Source organism: Eretmochelys imbricata, chromosome 1 (genome assembly GCF_965152235.1).
Source record: "Eretmochelys imbricata isolate rEreImb1 chromosome 1, rEreImb1.hap1, whole genome shotgun sequence".
NCBI lineage: Eukaryota > Metazoa > Chordata > Testudines > Cheloniidae > Eretmochelys > Eretmochelys imbricata.
Window position 1 is genome coordinate 319,913,986 of NC_135572.1, and position 15,107 is coordinate 319,929,092.

Sequence of the window (15,107 nt, forward strand, 5' to 3'; positions counted from 1 at the left end):
AGACGGGTGAGATTCCAGAGAACTGGAAAAGGGCAAATGTATAGTGCCAATCTATCAAAAGGGGAACAAGGACATCCCATGGAATCACAGACCAGTCAGCTTAAGTTCAGTACCCAGAAAGATAATGGAGCAAATAATTAAGCTGTCAATTTTCAGACACCTAGAAGATAATAACGTTATAAGTAACAGTCAGTTTGTAGTTGTCAAGAACAAATCATGTCAAACCAATATAATAGCTTTATTTGACACGGTAAGAAGCCTTATGGATGGGGGTAAGTGGTAGATGTGGTAGATCTGACTTTAGTAAAGCTTTTGTCTCACATGACTTTTTGATAAACAAACTAGGGAAATACAGCCTAGAGGGAAATACTATAAAGTGGCAGCATAACTGCTTGGAAAACTGTTCCCAAAGAGTTCTTATCAGTGGTTCACAATCAAGCTGGAAGGGCATATCAAGTGGGATCCTGCATGAGTCAACAATGTAACACTGTTGCAAAAAAAACCCAAACAAATATCATTCTGGGATGTATTAGCAAGAGTGTTATAAGCAAGACACAAGAAATAATTCCTCTGCTCTACCCCATGCTGATTAGGTCTCAACTGGAGTTTTGTGTCCATTTCTGGGTGCCATATTTCAGGAAAGATATCGATAAATTAGAGAGAGTCCAGAGAAAAGCAACAAAAATGATTAAAGGTCTAGAAAACATGACCTATGAGGAAAGATTGAAAAAAAATTGGGTTTGTTTAATCTGGAGAAGAGAAGACTGACAGGGGACATGATAGCAGTTTTCAAGTATATAAAAGTTTGTTATAAGGAGGAGGGATAACAATTGCCTCTTTAATCTCTGAGGTTAGGACACAAAGCATGGGCTTAAATTGCAGCAAGGGCGGTTTAGGTTGGACATTAGGAAAAACTTCCTAACTGTCAGGGTGGTTAAGCATTGGAATAAATTGCCTAGGGAGGTTGTGGAAACTCCATCATTGAAGATTTTTAAGAGCAGGTTAGACAAACACCTGTCAGAGATTCTCTAGATAATAATTAATCCTGCCTTGAGTGCAGGGTCTGGCCTGGAAGACCTCTCAAGGTCCCTTCCAGTCCTACAATTCTGTGATTCTATGATGACTATGAGTGCTCAGCACTGCTGCCAACCTGATTTCAGTGTCTCAAGTTCAGCATGCAGAAAATCAGAAGCACACAATCAACCTATGAAAAGTTTAATTTAAGTGACTTGCCTGCCACTTAGTATGAACTTTGTGGCAGTGATAAGAATAGAATCTAATTCTCCAGAGCAGCATTAGACTGTCCTAACCATGACACTCTCCTATATATCCCTGCAATTTCCTGCCTCATTCACTACATAAATACAGTTTTCTGCAACAAATAAGACAACACTCTCATTCACTGCATAACCCTGATACATCCTCAGAATTAGGGCCATTATGTACACTGAATGAGGCAGGATACATTTGGAAAAATAGGATGTGATCAATAATTAAAGAATGCATACGCGCAAGAGGGCCAAGTTAAGGTTGCACATGTTACCTTAACTCTGGCATTTCCTAACTAGTCAATACTTGACTTTGAAACCTTAATAACATTCTTTTAATATAGGTTTTATGTGTAGTTTTCTAGTTTCCAATAGTTTCCAGTCCCAGCCTTCTTTCCCAGCCAATCCCAACCTGTCTCCCCCAGTCTGTCTCCCCCTCTCCAACCACTAGCTCCAAGTCTCTCCTCCCTGCATTTCTGTCCCAGGCTCCAGTCCCAATCTCCTTGCCCAGACATTCCAGATTTTCCTCACCCCAACTCCCAGTATGAGTTTCACTCTCCCTATTCCCCTCACCAGCTTCCAGTCCCAAACTCCCCACCTCTCCCAGGCTCTATGTTCCAATCAACTGTCCCCACCTCACTCCCCAGGTCTGACTCTTGTCCCTGCTGCATCTGAGTTAGGCAGTTTCCTCCTCCAGGCTGCCTGGATCAGCTTCTATACCAAATGACTAGAGGATAGCTAATGTGACACCATTTTTTAAAAGGGCTCCAGAGGTGATCCTGTCAATTACAGGCCAATAAGCCTGACTTCAGTATGGACAAACTGGTTGAAACTATAGTAAAGAACAAAATTGTCAGACACAGAGATGAACATAATTTGTTGGTGAAGAGTCAACATGGGTTTTTTAAAGGGAAATCATGCCTCATCAATTCACTGGAATTCTTTGAGGGGGTCAACAAGCATGTGGACAAGGGGGATCCAGTGGATATAATGTACTTAGATTTTCAGAAAGCCTTTGACAAAGTCCCTCACCAAAGGCTCTTAAGCAAAGTAAGTTGTCAGGGGATACGAGGAAAGGTCCTCTCATGGATCAGTAACTGGTTAAAAGATAGGAAACAAAGGGTATGTCTACACTACGAAATTAGGTCGAATTTATAGAAGTCGGTTTTTTAGAAATCGGTTTTATATATTCGAGTGTGTGTGTCCCCACAGAAAATGCTCTAAGTGCATTAAGTGCAGTAACTCGGCGGAGTGCTTCCACAGTACCGAGGCTAGAGTCTACTTCCAGAGAGTTGCACTGTGGGTAGCTATCCCACAGTTCCCGCAGTCTCCACTGCCCATTGGAATTCTGGGTTGAGATCCCAATTCCTGATGGGACTAAAACATTGTCACGGGTGGTTCTGGGTACATATCGTCAGGCCCCCGTTCCCTCCCTCCCTCCGTGAAAGCAAGGGCAGACAATCGTTTCGCGCCTTTTTTCCTGAGTTACCTGTGCAGATGCCATACCACGGCAAGCATGGAGCCCGCTGAGCTCACTGTCACCGTATGTCTCCTGGGTGCTGGCAGACGCGGTACTGCATTGCTACACAGCAGCAGCAACCCTTTGCCTTGTGGCAGCAGACAGTGCAATAGGACTGGTAGCCGTCATCGTCATGACCAAGGTGCTCCTGGTTGCCTGTGTGAGGTCGATCAGGAGCGCCTGGGCAGACATGGGCGCAGGGACTAAATTTGGAGTGACTTGATCAGGTCATTCTCTTTAGTCCTGCAGTCAGTCCTATTGAACCGTCTTATGGTGAGCAGGCAGGTGATATGGATTGCTAGCAGTCCTATTGCATCGTCTTCTGCCGGGCAGGCAAGAGATGAGGATGGCTAGCAGTCCTATTGCACCATCTTCTGCCGAGCAGCCATGAGATGTGGATGGCATTCAGTCCTTCTGCACCGTCTGCTGCCAGCCAAAGATGTAAACGATAGATGGAGTGTATCAAAACAAGAAATAGACCAGATTTGTTTTGTACTCTTTTGCAACACCCCCCCCACACCCCCCGTCTAGGGGACTCATTCCTCTAGGTCACACTGCAGTCACTCACAGAGAAGGTGCAGTGAGGTAAATCTAGCCATGTATCAATCAGAGGCCAGACTAACCTCCTTGTTCCAATAAGAACAAAAACTTAGGTGCACCATTTCTTATTGGAACCCTCCGTGAAGTCCTGCCTGAAATACTCCTTGATGTAAAGCCAGCCCCTTTGTTGATTTTAACTCCCTGTAAGCCAACCCTGTAAGCCGTGTCATCAGTCGCCCCTCCCTGCGTCAGAGCAACGGCAAACAATCGTGCATCTGAGTTGAGAGTGCTGTCCAGATCAGTCACAATGGAGCACTCTGGGATAGCTCCCGGAGGCCAATACCATCAAATTGTGTCCACAGTACCCCAAATTCGACCCGGCAAGGCCGATTTAAGCGCTAATCCACTTGTCAGGGGTGGAGTAAGGAAATCGATTTTAAGAGCCCTTTAAGTCAAAATAAAGGGCTTCATCGTGTGGACGGGTGCAGGTTTACATCGATTTAATGCTGCTGAATTCGACCTAAAGTCCTTGGGTAGACCAGGGCAAAGGGTAGGAATAAATGGTCAGTTTTCAGAATAGAGAGAGGTAAATAGCGGTGTCCCCCAGGGGTCTGTACTGGGACCAGTCCTATTTAACCTATTCAGAAATTATATGGAAAAAGGGGTAAACAGTGAGGTGGCAAAATTTGCAGATGATACAAAACTACTCAAGATAGTTAAGTCCCAGGCATACTGCAAAAAGCTACTGGGTGACTGGGCAACAAAATGGCAGATGAAATTCAGTGCTGATAAATGAAAAGTAATGCACATTGGAAAACATAATCCCAACTAAACATATAAAATAATGGGGTCTAAATTAGCTGTTACCACTCAAGAACGAGATCTTGGAGTCGTGGATAGTTCTCTGAAAACATCCACTAAATGTGCAGCAACAATCAAAAAAGTGAACAGTATGTTGGAAATAATTTAAAAAGTGATAGATAGTAAGACAGAAAATATCATATTGCTCTTATATAAATCCATGGTACGCCCACATCTTGAATACTGCGTGCAGATGTGGTTGCCCCATCTCAAAAAAGATATATTGGAATTGGAAAAGGTTCAGAAAAGGGCAACAAAAATGATTTGGGGTATGGACTGGCTCCCGTATGAGGAGAGATTAACAAGACTGGGACTCTTCAGCTTGGAAAAGAGACGACTAAGGGGGTATATGATAGAGGTCTATAAAATCATGACTGTGTGGAGAACAGAAATAAGGAACATAAGAATGGCCCTACTGGGTCAGATCAAAGGTTAATCTAGCCCAGTATCCTGTCTTCCGACAGTGGCCAGTGCCAGGTGCCTCAGAGGGAATGAACAGAATGGAACAGGTAATCATCAAGTGATCCATCCCCTGTCGCTCATTCCCAGCTTCTGGCAAACAGAGGCTAGGGACACCATTCCTGCCCATCCTGGCTAATATCCATTGATGGACCTCTCCTCCATGAATGTATCTAGTTCTTTTTTGAACCCTGTTATTGTCTTGGCCTTCACAACATTTTGGCAAGGAGTTTCACAGGATGACTGTGCATTATGTGAAGAAATACTGTTATTTAAATAGTAAAAAAGTAATAAAAAAGTAAATAGTGTTATTTATTCCTCATAACACAAGAACTAGGGGTTACCAAATGAAATCAATAGGCAGCAGGTTTAAAACAAACAAAAGGAAATATTTTTTCACACAATGCACAGTCAACCTGTGGAACTCCTTGTCAGAGGATGTTGTGAACTCCAAGCCTATAACAGCATTCAAAAAGAACTAGATAAGTTCATGGAGGATAGGTCCATCAATGGATATTAGCCAGGATGGGCAGGGATGGTGTCCCTAACCTCTGTTTGCCAGAAGCTGGGAATGTGTGACAGGGGATGGATCACTTGATGATTTTCTGTTCATCCCCTCTGGGGCACCTGGCATTGGTCACTGTCTGAATACAGGATACTGGGCTAGATGGACCTTTGGTCTGACCCAGTATGGCTGCTCTTATGTTCTTATGATGCCAGCAGCAGAGGTCACTGAGAGCACAGGAGAAACTGTCTCCCTCCTCTCAATCCCAGTGTCCGGCCGCAGCCCAGAGCTGTTCAGAACTGCAGTTGGAGGGAAATTCCTGCTCAGCCCTTGGGCTTGAGCATGCTCATTGCATATAGAATTGTCATAAATATAAAGGGAAGGGTAACCACCTTTCTGTATACAGTGCTATAAAATCCCTCCTGGCCAGAGGCAAAACCCTTTCACCTGTAAAGGGTTAAGAAACTACAGTAACCTCACTGGCACCTGACCCAAAATGACCAATTAGGGGACAAGATACTTTCAAATCTGGGGGTAGGGGAAGACAAAGAGTTTTGTCTGTCTGTGCGATGCCTTTGCCGAAAAGAGATCAAGGATGCAAGTTCTCTAACTCCTGTAAAATTAGTAAGTAATCTAGCTAGAAAATGTGTTAGGTTTTCTTTGTTTAATAGCTTGTAAAATTCGCTGTGCTGGAGGGAATGTGTATTCCTGGTTTTGTGTCTTTTTGTAACTTAAGGTTTTGCCTAGAGGGATTATCTATGTTTTGAATCAGATTACCCTGTAAAGTATTTACAGAGGTGATTCTTTTACCTTTTCTTTAAATAATATTCTTCTTTTAAGAACCTGATTGATTTTTCATTGTTCTTAAGCTCCAAGGGTTTGGGTCTGTGTTCACCTGTACCAATTGGTGAGGATATTGTTATCAAGCCTTCCCCAGGAAATGGGATGTAGGACTTGCTTGGGGGGATATTTTGGAGGCAGAAGTCTCCAAGTGGTCTCTTTCCCTGTTCTTTGTTTAAAACGCTTTTTTTTTTTTTTTTGGCAGCATACTGTTCAAGAACAAGGCAAAGTTTGTACCTTGGGGAAGTTTTAACCTAAGCTGGTAAGAATAAGCTTAGGGGAACTTTCATGCAGGTCCCCACATCTGTACTCTAGAGTTCAGAGTGGGGAAGGAACCTTGACAAGAATCATCAGGGAATTTAGCGGTGGAAGTCTAGTGAGTCTACTCAGTATGTCTGAGCTGCAATTTGAAAAGTCTTATAATTGGCCAAATTTGGTCAGATTTTCAAGGGACACATCCCTGTCACAAAGTCCACTGTCCTGCCAAATTTCAATTCACTGCTCCGAACAAGGATGCTAGGGATTCTCAAATGGTTGTCAGAATTTTTTGATATGGCCAGAATAACGTATTTTTGTTAACTTCATTCTCAGACATGGCTGAACTGTTTTAGCTGAAAAAATTTAAAACAATTCAGCTTGAGGCAGGCATCCAGCATGGAAAATTTCAATCTGAATGATCTAAGTTTGGTAAAGTTAGAAGCAACTGACAACCGGGTATTCTAATGGAAAGTTCTGGGCAATCTTAATAATAGGCTAACCTACCAGCCCCACCTGTAATGTGTGTACCCACAGACACATTATACCATGTAAGGGTTGGTTCTGCAAACAGCTCAACAGATGAGTAGTTTGCAGAGGGGCCCCCTTTTAAGTCTTACATAGGACAAACCCTCATTAAGCCCTTTAGAGCTGTTTCCAGGTTGCTTGGTGCAGCTCCAGTAATATAAGGGAAGCTTAGCAGTAACGGAGGAGCTGACCCTTTATCTTTACCAACAAACCTTTCTTGTGAATTTTTATGCAAGGATTCTTCCAAATGAGACTTTTAAATAACACGTTTATGAAAGATACTTGCCTGTTTCCTTTTGGTATTATGAAGAGCTCTTGTTTATACTCTCCAGTGTCCCTGATTTTAGTCCCATTTAGTCACTTTAGTTCTAAAGTTGCCTACATTCACACAAATTTGGTATCCTTGCACTCCTGCCATTGAAAGTTATTTACATCAGAAATGTAAGTGAAAGAATAGACTTGTTTACTTCAAAAGAATGAAATCTTCAGCATTTGACATTTTCTATAGAATGTTTTTTTTAGTTCCTCCTTCAAGGTTTCCTTTTTCTCCCAGATTATGCCCCACATTTTGATCCCGGCAGGTTGTTTATTATTTGGCCAATTCCAAGTGTTCAGCTTCAGTTTGTGGGGCTTAGGTATCACTCAAACAGTTTAGTCATGAGGTTAGTATATAATACTAAAAAATTATAGACCTGGGAGACCTTCTAAATATGTATTAAATAATGCTAGTGGATTCTTAGAAAGGATGAAAGACCTTAATGCTACCTGAACAGGAGAGATTGAAGAATAGTTAGATGGGTAATTCACTGTTACGCAGCATGCTCTGCTACTCATTCCTCAGGATACTTAAAGTATTTAAACACGTTTTACTGATTCTCATATTATTTCCAGCCCCCCCGCTCTTTTTCTATAAATCAAAATCTGTCTACAAGTCTAATTATTAAAATGTCAATGATATAGTTTATTGCCAGAGATATATATCTGGGAACAGATCCTGAACCATTGCAAAGCCTGCTTAACTATCCCCTAGATATTCTTCCCAGGGTAGCAGGCTTGCAGAATTGCAAAGTAACAGATCTCTTTATGCCAAATGTGATATGCATATTAATATGTAAAGAAATACAAATATAGTACTCCAGCAATGTAAATGTGACTTTATGAAGTTTTGGACTAATGTTTTATACTGCAGACTAGTATGTAACTATTAGATCATTTCACAAGTGAAACCAATGGAGAAGTGTACAAGGCCAATGAACATCCAATTTTCAGAGTTTATTTACATAAATGTAGTTTAGCACAGGTGATTCTGTAATCGTGATTCCATGAGAAAATTCAATGTTTAATAACACTGCAAGTATCCAAGTCCTAATACACCTGGAATACCTGTCCAGTGTTAGTAAAAGGGTACATACTGAGAAGATACCGAAGGGCTCATGAATCATTATTGTTTTTTCTTATATATTACAATTATCTCCTGTGAGATTTCCTCTAAATCTGAAATCAATAACTTATTGTGTTTTTAATGAGAATGAGCTGCACCATTATATTCTTTATTCTTCCCATATAGTGTGTACTTCAATACGTTAGACCAAGAAGAGTCCTAGTACGTCCCCAGTTTAAGCACAAAAATATCCTTACATTTGTACTAAAACAAACATAAAAAGTGGAATTAGGTCGAGGACATGAACTATAACATTTCTCGACCTTCTTGAGCTTCTTGCACAGAATGCAAAGCTGGTTTGACAAAATCTTTGGGGCACCAGATAAAAACATCATTTGACCTGTCATAAGAACATTTCCTTTCTCCAGGAAGATGTTCTTTTGAACCTGCTGTAAGAAGATTAAGATGATGGATGATGACACATGGTTTAAATAGTATACAGTATTTCATTAGCCATATGTATAAGGCTGAAAGTCACCTGGAACTTTTCATGACTGATTCATATTGCTGAGCCTTAGCCCAAGTGATTTGCCAAAGGTAAAACATCAGTATCAGAGGAATATAATTGATTGGGGTTTTTTAAAATCTTTCATATCACATAAGAACAGAGCTGGTTGAATGTTGCAAAAATGTGCTGAGGATATTCACGTGAATTTTCAAAGACAGTCACAATGACACACGTGCACACATGCAATTAACTGGATCGCCAAAATTTGTATATGATTTACTGAGCTGAGTGACTGCCTGTTCTTATTATTTTGAGTATGACCTTTCTCTTCTCTTTCTAGTTCTTTCTTTGTCTGTTCATGACCTTCACATAAATGTAGGCCTCAGATCCTGGCCATTTACTCATGTGCTTAACTATACATACCTGAGTAGTCCTTTTCAATTCAATAGAAATGCTCACATTTGTAAAGTTATATCATTGTGTGTTTGCAGAATCGGGGCCTCAGATTGCACGCTTTTTTGCTCGGGGACTGTGGCGTATATTATTTCAGTTACAACATTGGAAACCCAGAGTGTGGCCTATAGGAACAGCATGCTATCCCTTTAAATTGTTGTGAGTCCTTCAGTGGTATTCACAGTGTTCTGTGTTTCAGAAACTGTCAGAATTCAGCCAGAGCAGCAGTACGTATGTAGCGAGGCCTTGCATGTTTGTCTATAGTTAGTACACACAGTTATTTGGGACCCAGCTGTGCCTCTGTGGTTTCTTCATGTTCTTGTTGTGAAAAAGCTAAAACACAATATAGTTTATAGTAAGTAATTTCATTGACTGATGTAAGTGAAAGCAGAATATGGCTCCATTACTTCACTTGTTTTTGTGAGGTTTCTAGAACATTTCTGGGTGCCTGAAAAAAATAACAATAACAATGATTAAGGTATGAAGTATTTTCACTTCTCTTTTGTGTTTGCAGTCCAATAATATTTTAGCATATTAAATTACTTAAAAAATGTGAAACAGTCAGTGAATTTTAAGGGCATAGTGCATAATATTTGCAGAACACAAATTTCAATTTTGTAAACATAAATGTTTGCCTTGGAAACTTGATTGCAAGAGTTACAGCCACCCAATCAGAGAAGCAACATTCTCTGTGGCATAGCTATCCAATCAAAACAGCTCAGGTTTTAAATACTAATAACTAACGGTTTGTGAAAAACCTACAAATTAAGAATTATTCACAGAAATTGTTCATGAAATAATTTTGAAATATGAATATATATGATAAAATCATGGTCTGTTCTGGTATAATTCCTGAATAGAAAAAAGAGTGTAATTTGTCCAATAAGTCAGTATTTGACACAAAGTATCCAATAGAGGTGATTGGAAACCCCCCACAAATGTTCAGGTTTTTATTTTTAATCAAAAACTGATTTTTTTTCATGAAAAAATCATTTGAAATTTGAAAAATTTCATCAAGCCCTACTCTTCAGGGGGCTCCACATTACAAAGCTCTTTCCCAGCTCTAGATGATGCTTCCTGGGGGGCAGATGCATAATGTATATAATTCACCATGGGCTTAAATGCTTCTAATTAACAAAAGAAGGAAGGAAGAGAAAGGAAAACAATTCTGATGTGATAGGTATGTGAGGTTTGTGTCTCTTCATGATTGGTAGTTAGTATCTCTGAAATGGGGATTTTACTATATATCGTTTATCTGCAGCTGCATTCCTTTGAGGCATGAAATTTGTTCTTTTTAACTTTAAATAGAGAAATAGATTTTGCAAATCACATTACATTGTTTGCTTATAGCTTTGGAATATACTGTCTATTTTAGTTCATGCTTATGGAGGAAAAAACACTTTGCATTTTTGTACAGCTAAATATCACCACTGAAAGCTCCTCATTTAAAGAAGTAAGTTTTGATCTTTGCATTATTATAGCATCATAAATGAATTTTCTGACCTGATGCCATTTTATCTTATTGTACTGTCTTACAAATATAAATATGAATACTAGTGACCCCTGCAGGAGTATGATGCACCTTTACCTACTATCTTTGGTTCATTATGGAAAGATACTTTGGCTCATTGTGGAAAGGTACTTTACCTTTTACTATCTGACCTACTATCTTTGGTTCGTTGTGCAAAGGTACTTTTGAAAATGCATAGTCAGAATACGAAACTTATTGAGATGTGAATACGTAGGTGTCCAAGACCCCATCCTGTAAGGTGCTGAATAGTTTCAAATTCCATTGGAGTCAGCAGGAGTTGAAGGAGCTTGACATCTCCCAGGAGACACTCAGCATGACTGAGCAGGATTTTTTCACCCAAAGAGAAGGAATCGTACAAAATACAATTTAACACCATCTGGACAGAGCTCTTACAAAGCAGCCCTTCTGCATGGCATTACAAGCAGCAGAATGAAAACAGGTAGGATAATGCTATCGCTATGCAGCTTGAACCCCATGAGGAAGTGGTAGCGTATGAAAGCACTGTACAGATAGTGCTAATTAATCTGAAGTACCATGCTGCAGAGGAAGAAGGAGAGAGAGAGAGAGAGAGAGAGAGAGAGAGAGAGAGGGGAAAAAAAACCTAAGAAGGCAAAAATAGAAGAGGAGCAAGTAGGATGGAGGAAAAATGAAAAGCTGAGGAAATAAGCAGAACCAAAAATGAATAAGTTATCCTGAAGAAACAGGAGAGTTTGACAAAATTGAGTGTCTCCTCGGAGAGAAAAAATAAACAATTGATTTAAAAGGCACAGAACATTATAGAAAAAATAGTCTGACAGAAAATACAGTTCTTGACAGAGATGAAGGGAGAAATGGAAGCAAGAAGGAAAATGAAAGAAGAAGTAAAGCAAAATTGTCATCCGTAAATTAGTAGTCACACAGTGTGATAGAGACTCTTTGACATGGTTTATTAATAATCTTTTCTCTAAAATATTGTACTAAAATAACTGTGCAAAGCTGGAAAGAATGTAACTGGGGAGAGGGGAAATGTCAGGGAGGCCATTCCAGCTGTCTGAATCTTGGGGCTGGCCCAAGTAAATAAAGCTGCATCGCAGTGGCTCTAAAGTTCTATCACTGGTTTAAGGACCATAATGGATCCTATGCCAGTGGAGGATTTTTTGGGGGTGCAGAAATCCACCATGCCCCCAAAGCCATCCCCTGCACCAATAACGGGGCAGACAGGCAGGGCTTGGATGTGGTGCAGATGCACCAGCAGCAGTTCCCATATGCCAGGGGAATTCTCGGCTGGGCATTTGCAGCTGATTATGATCTCTTTGTGGTATCTCAGTGGTGCAAAGGGATCATAACCCAGCTAGAGGATCTAGCCTTATATTGTGTGTGTGTGTGTGTGTGTGTGTGTGTACGCACATGTCTGTTAAGCACTATATATACACAATACAAGATGAACTGTGGTACATCTTCATACATATGTATACAGATGTAAGTGCACTATACATTGCATTGTACATGTAGTAATTAGGACCACAAGATAAATTAATCTGTTAGTTTATCTAGTTTTCTTACATTTTAAACCTAGCTGAAAGAAATATGCAAAGATTCTCTTTTCTTTTATATGCATACAAGCATTGTTGATTTGCTACCCTTGTAAATGTAAGATTGTAAAATCCACCTTGTTCTTTTTGTTGATATTATCATAAACAATGCAATGTAGTTATTATCTGGTTATAAAGAATCTCTGTTATGTTGGAGTGAGCTGACCGTGAATAAAATTGTACTGAGCCATATGTTTATTAATTCCCTGTAGGCAGTTTGGGAAATTACATTCCAATTATCTGACCTTTTCGTGGGGCCTGATTTTGATCTCCATTACTCAAGTTTTACACCATTGATTTGACTAGAATGAATCCTGATTTACACCAATGTAAGTAAAATCATGAAGATGGTCATAGCCAATGAAAGGTTTCAGAATAACAGCCGTGTTAGCCTGTATTCGCAAAAAGAAAAGGAGTACTTGTAGCACCTTAGAGACTAACCAATTTATTTGAGCATAAGCTTTCATGAGCTACAGCTCAGCTCAGCTGTAGCTCACGAAAGCTTATGCTCAAATAAATTGGTTAGTCTCTAAGGTGCCACAAGTACTCCTTTTCTTTTTATAGCAAATGAAGTTTTTGTGTCCATTGGTGGGTGCTGATAGATGGCTAATTCATATTTTATGAGGTGCCTCTATGAGCTTAGGTAGCAAGGTCTCATATTCAATTTTGTGTAGTGCGAAGGGGATTCAACATGAGTAGCAAAAGGAGAGGGTGATGCAGTAGTGGGGGGAAAATGGCTGCAAGTGGACCGGCTGCCTCATAAAAACATCTTTATCTCGGCTATGATGCAGGAGATCAATTCTGCATACTTGGCATGGCATGGCAAAAGACAATAGGAGCAAGGAGTAAAAGACAATACGAGCAAGGAACAATTGCTCTATGCAGCATATGCCTTCCTCAAGTCAGTGAAAATTATTATCGTAAAAGTACTGTAAGTTTCTGTTGCCAAGATCAGCTATAAATCTCCTTCTGTGGCTTTCCAAAACTTCATATTTAATCTGACAGGCAGAGAGCAGGAGTCCAAACAATGGCACAGCAAAGACAAGAGACTTGCTGTTAGTGCTCTGGACCAGGGAGGAGGGCCCTGAACATGTCAAGATTTGCAGGGAAAGACCTGGAGCTCTGTCTTCTGATTTGCCATCTGCCTTTCCCCCCAGAGTGAGTAATACAGCAGAGTGAAGAAAAGGGTAGGTAACTTTGTGGGGTGGGGTCAGTGATCTCCTTCACATGGTTCGGTCCTTAAGTGAAACATATGGTCTAATCAAAATGCATAGTTTGGATTTTAAAGTTGTCTTTAGTAGTAAAGCTAATCAGATTTCCACATTCTGGAAGATGTCAGCTTTGTAGACACACAAAGTTTATTCTGACTCTCCAGTATAGCTTGCGAGATTTTGTTTTGGTCTTACCTAGATACACACATGAGGATGAGATGAATTTTATATTTTGGGAATCTTCTTACCCTTCTCTTCCTCCACAGCCCCCATGTTTTCTTACAGTCAAGCTCTCCTGGAGTCAAAAAGGTTTAATAATGGAGCAGGGCCCAGCTTCTCTGTTATACCCCACAATGAAGTTAAAGTCAAGGGAACCTGAGGTGGAAGATAAGATTGTGGGGTTTTGGGAGGTAGGAAAGCATATTCAACTCTTTTGAAGTCATGGAATCCAAGTCAGGAGAATAGATAGACTCATAATATGACAAGTTGCAAAACAATTCTGAACTGCATATGGGCCATATCCTGAATACCTTAACAATTTATTTAGTCTTCACTCAGGTAATAAGGGCAATTTAAGTTTGCTTGAGTGAAAACTGAGAAGGTCCTCAGAGTTTGACCCTAAACTTGGGCAAAATATCACACTTTTCACTGTTATTATAGGATCCTCCATACTATTCCCTTTAGCCTGTGCTTTGCCAGTCTCTTAAGTAAATCTGAAGACATTCATTATATGATAAAATTTGCAAATTATAAAGATATGTAAAGGTAATAACCAACATGTCAATAGCTCTTATACAGTGGTATGTTTATGTAAGCAATCAAACATTAGCTTGATTCCAAAAGGAAAAGCAAGGGGAGAAATGTAAACACGGGACAGCTTTGAAAAACCTAACAGCTCAACAAGGAAATGTTTTCCTACCTTGTGCGGTCGAGCTACTTTAAATAGGAATTTTAAAAGTGAGCAAAGTAGCCCAATAAAAATACTAGACTTCTGAGAGTTGGACAAGTGAAGCCAAAGGGCCTGATGATTGGCACCATCTTTGTGATAGATGGAAAATATCAAGTATAGGTAAAATGATGTGGAAACTGCAATGAGGTCACATGGGGACGAGATCAGATGGGTGTTGTCCATCTGTCTATTGGCAGCTGGATTGACCATCACAGTCCACTGTATTAACCAACCTCAGGCAAGGGGTAACAGTAGTGCATTTTCAACAAGTGATCTTCCTTAACTGTGAAAAACACTTTCTACATTGGCTCAAACCTTAAAGCCATCTTTGCCCCCAAGTTGCGTGCTGTGCTGAATGGAGTTTGAATGTATCCATGAGTTTGTCCCAGAATGATTGGCACTGAAAGTCCAGCTGCACATGTTATTTTGTTTTTTTCTTTACATGTCGAATTGATTCTTGATGATTAGGCTAATTTTAAAAATGCATTCTTTATGAACATTATTATTATTACTTAGGATGTGCTTTATGGGTGATTCTAATTCTCTCAAATAAGCCAAGAGAGATAATAGAATTACAAGTGTCAAAGATGAAAATGCCTTCTACAGTGGGTTATCTGGTCTCCAATCCAGTGCAGCATTGTGTCTGAGGTGGCTGCTTTCATTTGGATGTTTCATGGGCTGAATAGTGATGGGCTGAAGCTTATTCCTCATCTACAAAGCCTGTGGCT